This window comes from Littorina saxatilis, linkage group LG12 (genome assembly GCF_037325665.1).
Source record: "Littorina saxatilis isolate snail1 linkage group LG12, US_GU_Lsax_2.0, whole genome shotgun sequence".
NCBI lineage: Eukaryota > Metazoa > Mollusca > Gastropoda > Littorinimorpha > Littorinidae > Littorina > Littorina saxatilis.
In genome coordinates, this window is record NC_090256.1 from 64,760,073 (window position 1) to 64,770,624 (window position 10,552).

The window sequence follows — 10,552 nt, forward strand, 5'->3', positions numbered from 1 at the left end:
TGACAAGAAGAGCGGGGTAGTACTTGCGCTGAGAAGGATAGCACGCTTTTCTGTACCTCTCTTCGTTTTAACTTTCTGAGCGTGTTTTTAATCCAAACATATCATATCTATATGTTTTTGGAATCAGAAACCGACAAGGAATAAGATGAAAGTGTTTTTAAATTGATTTGGACAATTTAATTTTGATAATAATTTTTATATATTTAATTTTCAGAGCTTGTTTTTAATCCAAATATAACATATTTATATATTTTTGGAATCAGAAAATGATAAAGAATAAGATGTACGTAAAGTTGGATCGTTTTATAAAAGAAATAATTTTTTTACAATTTTCAGATTTTTAATGACCAAACTCACTCATTAGTTTTTAAGCCACCAAGCTGAAATGCAATACCAAACCCCGGCCTTCGTCGAAGATTACTTGACCAAAATTTCAACCAATTTGGTTGAAAAATGAGAGCGTGACAGTGCCGCCTCAACTTTCACGAAAAGCCGGATATGACGTCATCAAAGACATTTATTGAAAAAATGAAAAAAACGTATGGGGATTTCATACCCAGGAACTCTCATGTCAAATTTCATAAAGATCGGTCCAGTAGTTTAGTCTGAATCGCTCTACACACACACACAGACAGACAGACAGACAGACACACACACACACACACACACACACACACACACACACACACACACACACACACACATACACCACGACCCTCGTCTCGATTCCCCCCTCTACGTTAAAATATTTAGTCAAAACTTGACTAAATATAAAAACGAAATCCCTTGACTTTTGGGGTAGCGCGACTCTGGTAATTTTATTTTTTTTTTTTTTTTTCATTACTAATGTAGTGGAGGAGTGGAAGGGTAGTAGTAGATACACGAAGCCCAAGTCCAAGCGTCTTGTTTCAACTTTTTATTCAAGAAAACAATGCAAGGAAACGTAGAGGCCGAAGGCGAAACCCGTAGACAGCAAAGCAAGTGTAGTGTCGTGTTCAGCTGCTAGGAGCGAATGCATGCTTATGCGACGAAAATACAGTTTAACGACCTCTCTGCTTAGAGCAATTTGGGTCAAAGATATCAGAGCCGAAGCTCTACGATGTGTGCCTGGGTTCACGCATGCTTATGCCGGTGTCCGGCTTATGCCGGTGTCCGGCTTATACTTATAGCTCTTTCTCACTTCTAGTCAAGTACGAGTTATCTTTCCATGCTCTTCAACGAAGGAGAAACGCTGGGTTAGTTCCGGTATCTTCTACATCATGGCGTCTGCACTGAAAGAAAGCTCGCTCAGAGTGTGTGGTGGTGGAAAGCAGTACTGTATCATTTGCCATAACTATCGTGGAAAAATTATTGAAGGAAGAGTTGTCAGGCTACATAAACTTCCAACAAACAAGCAACTGAAAAGAGCTTGGGAGCAGCGCCTACGTGTTACTCTTTCTTTTAGAAAATGACAAGATTTTGTGCAACTTGACAGAGTGACTTTCTCGTCTAGTTAATCAGATGGGTATTATTTGTTCATGTACATAAAAGTGTAAAAGAATGTTGTTGTACAACATACTTCCTTCAATCATTAGTGCATTTTGCTCTTGTCTGTGTGAAACAGTAACAGGCACATGAGCTGTAAGAAGGACTGCCGTGTCTCAGTATGAATGTAGTCTCTAGTGTCACTATAAATCTCAGTCATTGACTCTGTGTATGTCACTCATTGATGCTTACATTCCCAATGCATGGAAGACAGAAATTATAAAACTAGTATGCATGAAAACTGATGCTGGTTTGTACTCCAAATTTTTGTATCCAGTTAAAATATCAGGCATGAAAACTGAAAAAAAAAATACTGAAAACAAAATTCGAAGGCGCGTAGCGCCAAGTTTCGCAGGCGCAAAGCTCCAAGACTTCTAGGGAGGTCCGGGGGCATGCCCCCCCGGAATTTTTTTTTTCAAGGTTGCAATTTGTTGCAATCTGGGCCTATCTGAGCCTTAAAATTAGATTCAAACATGGCCCCAAAACTATTTTACTATAGCTATGACTAGGGAAAAAAAAAAGAAAAAAAAATTAAAAAAATAAATTAAAAAAAAAGGAAAAATACGGAAAATAACAAAAATACGGTTTATTTTTTTCAAAAATACGGAAAATTTTCATGCCTGAATATATCTGAGAAGTTGAACGCAAACCAACCAGGTGTGAGCGTGTGTTGTAAGGAGTGCACTATTTTGTAACGTGGGATTATGTACATGAAATTATAAATAGGGTTTGTGTGGTGTGTATCTATGCTTTTTATGTTTTTAAGGGGAAAATATTTATTACCTGTGTGTGATTACATTTTGTTTTTTATTCACAGTTGGCTGAAATATTTGCCGAGGAACGTCAATGCAGTGTATTATATAATTATATATGTATTCAAAGAATAAAGACATGATGAATCTGAAGCTTGATGAATGACTTGTTTTACAGATAATCACACACACTTCAACAGACGCAGTTGATACAGTTTGGGTTTTATTTATCTAAAACATATACAAACAATAGCAGTTTAACAAAGTTGGTAAACAATGTAAAGTAAAACAACTGAAGTAACATTAAAGAGCCATGAACTGGTAATGTGAAACTGCTCTTAGGCTAATGTCAGATGGAGCTCGCAAAACACGAAACAAAAGCCGAACAAAAGCAAAACATGGTGCTTTTGTGTGTTGTTTTGCTTTTGTTCGGCTTTTGTTTCGTGTTTTGCGAGCTCCGTCTGACATTAGCCTTAGACAACACGCACATCCAGTTAACAACAATAAATGCATGACTACCAAGCATCAAAAGGACTCACTGATTCACGCACAAATTCCGCGTGTGCTCAATAATTATTGATAACATTTAACACATAGGCTACAAGTTCGTGACACTGACAGTCGAAGTGGTCTGTCAAATGCTAACTTAAATCATTTGTTTCCACAGCATTATCGATAGCATCCTTGCCATCTTTTCGCAGCTGAAACGTGCCTCTTGCTCTGCGCACTAATTCTTCTTTTTTTCCACTGACAAGTTGGCCATGTTTCCGAAGAAAATCTTTCAATTCTTTCACGTTCATGCGCTCGACTGCCGCCTCTATCTTAACCGGAACTTACCGAACCAAAGGGACGAAACTCGTGCACACCTCCGGCCTCGCTAGTGAGAAAGAGCGCCCCGGCGCGGACTGCACAGAAAGCACCGTCCGGCGGTGATGAAAATCGGACTGAATACGGCCAGAAACACGGAATCTGTGTTTCTTACACTTGCTTTACCCTACGTTATTTAAACAAATACATAACCAATCCTAACAAACAATACATCAAATTAAAGCTACGACCTTTAGCTTTCCATTGCAATAGATCACATTTCGTAAAAACTTATATTTATTTAGTAAGATGCAAAAACAATGGTCCTAGTGAAGGCACTGAACCAACTTCAGTGCGGAAAATTACAAAACTCTCCAAACTGGAATAATGGACAAACTCATAAATCATACAGATAAAAAGAAGAACCCTAGACAAACATCATGATATGCGTTACTTGGGGAAAAATTATACATTGACTTAGTACGAAGCGGTAAAGTCCGAAAGTAAATGGAATCGGCTAAATTCCTGCGCGAGTACCTGTCTGCATAAATTAGCAATCTTTGCAGAGGAACCAAGCATCACTCATTACAACCAAATCCTTATAAACAAACTAAAATCATATGCAACATAGGTACGGGATATGTAATAGTGATACAAAAATGACAAAACAATGATTGAAAAGACAAAGATGAGTTTGTGAGAATCAATTTCTCTCAACGATACATGAAAACCGGTCAAGGTCAGAGTGACGCTTTGGTCAGTTCGAAGCATTATCGTAAATAACACAATAATATGCAGCCATCCAGCCTAATCAGTGACTTCTATGCAAACCTAAATATAATTAGGACCGTATCAAAGATAAAAGGGACTTTGAAAGATAGAAGTTAGGTAGATATATAAAGAAAGGTATTGTATTAGAATTTGCGCCGGCAAGGTGCGCGCGCATCATCGTATCGTCTGCTATGGGATGGGTTATCCCGTTTGTACTGTACACAAGGCTGTTTCGCTATGCGATGATTAGAGTGTTTAGGGTAGCGAAGTGCACTTTGCTACACTAGGATGTCCCATCGTTGGGAAATTCTGGTCGCTTCCTCCCAGTGGAAAGCTAGCAGTGACAGAGTCGCACTACCCCAAAGTCAAGGGATCTATTAGTCCCGTTTCGCCGTTATCCCAATTCGCCCCCATCCCATTTTGGCGACATTTCTCAGGCTAAGTGTCATTTTACCACCATGTCATGCCACATCCCATTTTGGCACAATCCCGGATCGCCGTTATCCCATTTCGCCCCCATCCCATTAGCTTCACATCCCAAGTCAAGGGATCTATTAGATTTCTGATTGTCTCATCGCTGGAAGATTCGGGTCGCTTCTTCCCAATGAAAAGCTAGCAGCAACAGAGTCGCGCTACCCTTAAGTCAAGGGATCTATTAGATTTTTTTGGATTTTTCTTTTTATTACTAGATTGTCCCAACGCTGCGAAAGTCGGGTCGCTTCCACCCAATGGAAAGCTAGCAGCAACAGAGTCGCACTATCCCCAAGTCAAGGGATCTATTAGATTTTTTTTTTCATTTTACATTTAGTCAAGTTTTGACTAAATGTTTTAACATAGAGGGGGAATCGAGACGAGGGTCGTGGTGTATGTGTGTCTGTCTGTGTGTGTGTGTGTCTGTGTGTGTGTGTGTGTGTGTGTGTGTGTGTGTGTGTGTGTGTGTGTGTGTGTGTGTACAGCGATTCAGAGTAAACTACTGGACCGATCTTTATGACATTTTACATGAGAGTTTTTTTTCATTTTTTCGATAAAATTAATGTCTTTGATGACGTCATATCCGGCTTTTTGTAAAAGTTGAGGCGGCACTGTCACACCCTCATTTTTTAATTGAAATTTGTGTAAAGCAATCTTCGACGAAGGCCGGACTTCGGTATTGCATTTCAGCTTGGTGGCTTAAAAATTAATTAATGACTTTGGTCATTAAAAATCTGAAAATTGTAATAAATTTTTTTTATATAAAACGATCCAGATTTACGTTCATCTTATTCTACAGCATTTCCTGATTCCAAAAACATATAAAAATGTTATATTTGGATTAAAAACAAGCTCTGAAAATTAAAAATATCAAAATGAAAAACAAAAATCTAATAGATCCCTTGACTTTGGGGTAGCGCGACTCTCTTGCTGCTAGCTTTCCACTGGGAGGAAGCGATCCGAATTTCTCAGCGATGGGACAAGAAAGACATGAAGAAAAAAAAATGAAAAAAATGTTTACATTTTTACAAATCGCGGTTTTAGGTTCGACGTGATTTGTAATTTTTTTTACATTTTTAAAAACAACGGGTTAACATCTGCCCCAAAGTGCGGGAGGGGGGGTCTCGATATTTTTCATAGCAATCCAAATAAGTTAAAACGAAAATGTACCCAAAAAAAGACCAGCCTCTCCTAGGTTTCTTACTTCTAACCTAGCCATCATTCCTACTCTATGTCAATATCGAACCCTGCTGTTCTCTGTCAGACAAATGTATACGACACAAATACAGTCGCTGCCAGATCGACCCATGCAGAGAAAACAGGCGCGTATACAGACGTTTCCCCCACGAGTCTACAAATTCCCCCTATCCTGCCAACAATACCCTCGCCCGACCCTCGATCTTCTTATCCTCATCAGGCCCAGGCCACCACAATTATCTTATTTGCATTCTCAACCACACAAGGGGGAGGCTGCTATAGTGCTGCATTCTCTCTCTCTCTCTCTTCGCCCTCCCGCTGTCCATCCGTTTGCTAACTGATTAATGGAAAGGATAAGAATCTTCTGTCAGAAAAAAAGCGGTTTTAGGGAAATTGACAACTTTGGCGTTTGACTTTCTTATTGCTTTATGGAGAACACGGTTAGGAACGAAAACAGTGCGACAAAATCAGCAGTAGTGGCAGCAACTACAACCACCATCACCACCACCGTGACGACATTAACAACAACGACGGCACAGATGGACTGCAAACGTTCTAAACTGAAGACCAAGACTATTAGTATTAGAGAAACTGATCCATGTATAAAGACTGCTTTGACTTTTAAAGGCAGAGTAAGCCTCCCGTAAACCATCACAGATACGGTCAGGCTTTTACACACAGTACAAACACCATTTCATTTAAACACTCACCAATTGAGAACATCCTAGGTGCCCTCCGTAAAGAGCGAACAATTTTCAAAGAATTTATTTTTGCGTGGTTTATCTTACCCCTGAGCCATCGTGAACCCGTGTGATCCAGTTTTCCCTTTTCACAATGCAGTCGTCATAGTTAGTCATTTGAATGCGACTCGACGTGAGCTTATCTACAATAGCACGTTTTTTTTATGCACGAAACAACGGCTGTGGTTCACAAGAACTCTAGCGATGGCTTTTGACTGTTGAGAGGAACGGCGATTTGCACTGATAAACCGGCCGTCGTCTGCTACGACCCTTGCGTGACCCTGCTTCCGGGCTTTTCTTTTTTTAAACTTTAACAACTTCGAATTGTTCTGATCTTGTCTTGATGAAAAACGAATTCTTTTATGATTAAAGAATGTTTGTGTAACAAGCTGTCAATTTATTATTTAGATTTTAAAAGTTAGGTCTAGCGCAAAAACGAGGCGCCGTTGTTGTTAACGAAACAAGTCTACGAAAATAAATTCTTGGAAAATGTCTCACGCTCGACAGAAAGCAGCCAGGATGTTCCCGTTCGGCGAGCGTTCAAATGGAAGTATGCTTGTACTGTATTTAGACGCTCGGGGAGCTCTGTGATGGTTTACGGGAGGCTTACTGTGCCTTTAAACTCTTTCGTCAATGTCTCTGTCGCGGCAAAAGAAATAAGACAGAAAAAAAGAGCAACGGCGACGACGACACAGATGTTGTGCAAACGTTCCAAAACATACACTAAAAAGATTGGAAAAACAGATCTTTGTCTAAAGGTTATTCTTAATTGAGCCCGAAGTTGACTTGGCGAAGACTTCGCGAGGTTTTTTTTCACGAAAAATTCAGTGTAAAAGATTTGTGCAATGAGCCTCGGGAAATTGACTTCGCGAAATGAATATCAGGCTTCATCATGATATATTGACGCTTCTTTTCTCTTTTCACATTTAGTCAAGTTTTGACTAAATGTTTTAACATAGAGGGGGAATCGAGACGAAGGTCGTGGTGTATGTGTGTGTGTCTGTCTGTCTGTCTGTGCGTGTGTGTGTGTGTGTAGAGCGATTCAGACCAAACTACTGGACCGATCTTTATGAAATTTCATTTTTTCGATAAATACCTTTGATGACGTCATATCCGGTTCTTTTTGTAAAAGTTGAGGCGGCACTGTTACACCCTCATTTTTCAATCAAATTGATTGAAATTTTTGTAAAGCAATCTTCGACAAAGGCCGGACTTCGGTATTGCATTTCAGCTTCGTGGCTTAAAAATTAATTAATGACTTTGGTCATTAAAAATCTAAAATTTGTAATATTTTTTTTATTTTATATAAAACGATCCAAATTTACGTTCATCTTATTTTACATCATTTCCTGATTCTAAAAACATATAAATATGTTATATTTGGATTAAAAACTAGCTCTGAAAATTAAAAATATAAAAATTATGATCAAAATTAAATTTCCGAAATCGATTTTAAAAACAATTTCATCTTATTCCTTGTCGGTTCCTGATTCCAAAAACATATAGATATGATATGTTTGGATTAAAAACACGCTCAGAAAGTTAAAACGAAGAGAGGTACAGAAAAGCGTGCTATGCAGCACAGCGAAACCACTACCGCGCTGAACAGGCTCGTCAGTTTCACTCCGTTTTGCACAAGCGGCGGACTACGGTCATTGTGAAAAAATGCAGTGCGTTCAGTTTCATTCTGTGAGTTCCACAGCTTGACTAAATGTAGTAATTTCGCCTTACGCGACTTGTTTTTTTCTCACACAATCACTTCTGTTTCCGTGTTACGTCAATACTGTTTGTCTACTTTTAAACGGTTTTGAGTCGAAGATCTGTGACTGTCCATTTTTCACTCCACTTGCGTCACACGAGGATCCCTGGAACCCTGGCTTTCTAGTCTCAGTGTGGAATTAAGAAGTTGCACACTTAACTTACCATGCTTACTGCACACCAGAAGTTGCACGTGCACACTAAGTACTAAATATTGGATTGTCCCACAGAGCTTCAGAGTCCAATGGATCCCATGTTATGCGAGTGAAAAAAAAATTTTTTAACGAGTTGAGTCAAGTCGAGTTCATTCAATAATGCCGTTTACAAATATTTCCCTGGTCTGCAGAGAAAACATTTTGGAATACTTTGACAAACTAATCGTCTGCGTTTATTGCATGACAAGCATTTTAAAATGCATCACTCACGTAACATTAAAATGTAAAATGCAGTTTCATACACACAGAATTTGACAAAAAGGAAAAAAACAAATGTGTTTATTGTGGGTGGTTTTGTTGTTGTTTGTTTGTTTGTTTGTTTGCTTAACGCCCAGCCGACCACGAAGGGCCATACTTATCAGGGCGGTGCTGCTTTGACATATACCGTGCGCCACACACAAGACAGAAGTCGCAGCACAGGCTTCATGTCTCACCCAGTCACATTATTCTGACACAGGACCAACCAGTCCTAGCACTTACCCCATAATGCCAGACGCCAGGCGGAGCAGCCACTAGATTGCCAATTTTAAAGTCTTAGGTATGACCCGGCCGGGGTTCGAACCCACGACCTCCCGATCACGGGGCGGACGCCTTACCACTAGGCCAACCGTGCCGGTTTTTTGTTGTTGTTAATGTTTGTGTCATGACATGATTTGAGCATTAATGACAGAAATCACGAGGATGCATTATGTTTATTATTTGATTTCTTTTTTTTTCATTAGCCAAATCAGAAACTAAGTTTAAGCAGTGTAAAACGACCCCACTTGGTTAGGCTCGGCACTGTATGTGTCGTTGTCTAGCAAAGTCGTAGACAATAAAACATGTCGAATGCCTCAAAGCCAGAAAAACTCTTTTTTTCTCAGACTTTCTTTCTTTTCGGCTGGAGGGAATCACATTGTCTTTCCTTCCGGCTTTATCCACAAAGATCTTTAGCCGCGGTCGATAAGGATGGAGCATATCTTGAAGGCGATATGCTAGTGCTAGCTCCCTATGGTCCGACAGAACAGTTTGATGTACCGGGGGACATTCAACATTCTTTTGTTGTCCTTTTTTGTTCGCATGAGAAAACAACTAAAAGCTCATGCAAATAATCGACACTTTAACATTTAATGGACTCAATCCCTTGCCTATTCTGAGCGTTGGGTGAACAAGGATTTCGTTTTCTTGTCGTGTAGCATGTTTCGTATTCCCAGCAAGTTCTGTTGCTGGGGACGCTGGAAAAGTGAAGTTTAATTGTCACAAATCATTGAATTCTCTCCGCCAACAGTTTTCAGTTTAGTTACGTATCTTGAACGTTGAGTAAGGTTTTACTCAATGGCCGATTAACTTTTTAAGTCAAATGTATCGCTTAGCACCGCAGTTGTTCATCATGTACAACATACCGGCATGATTTACTCCATCTATAAACTGTAGTAACTTGCAGCAGCTTCCATGGATTTTGGACAGTAAACTTGAACGTTACCGTGACCCTTTAGATTCCAAAGGCACTCACACAAATAGTTATTAACTTATAACGTTTTGAACAGTAATATAATTGCTATGTAAGCCTAAACTGAAGTTCTGTAAAGAATTGTCATATTCCTGGCGCCTGTATGCACACATTTACACATTCAGCGCACGTGCTGTCATAAAAACAAGGGCAGAACAGATTGTTTTGCTCTGGAAATTTGAAGCTTTGTTTTTAGCTTGCGTCGTTGTTCTCTTATCAGTCACAGAAAAAACACATTTTACACCGAACTGATGTTAACCGTTCTCCACATGTGTGCAACGTACACAATGTGGGTTACATAAATGTTTATTAAAAGCATGCAAGGGAGGTAGATGCACAGCTTGTTCAACTTTCAGCAATCAATACAATTAGGTCTTGATCTATTTGAAAATTGTTGTTTGTTTGTTTGTTTGTTTGTTTGTGTGTGTGTTGGTTTGTTTGTGTGTGTGTGTGTATGTGTGTGTGTGTGTGTGTGTGTGTGTGTGTGTGTGTGTGTGTGTGTTTGTTTGTTTATTTGTGTTTTGTTTTTTGTTTTAGTTTTTTGTGCTTTTGTTTGTTTTGTTTGTTTGTTTGTTTGTTTGTTTGTTAGTTAGCTAGTTAGTTAGTTATTTGTTTGTTGCTTTTTTTCTTTTTTCGGTTTTGCTTTTTGTTGTGTCTGTCTGTTGATGTTTTTCCTTAAGAAAAACGTGTTGTACCTACCTTGAGATGTTTCTCAGGCACATGCGTGCAGCCAGAAATAATGTCCCGTAAGTATTATGGAAGAAAGTGTGAAAAATTAAGGCTCAATTTCATTCAAAATCCACAGCTTGCGAGGTTTTCAGCAATCAG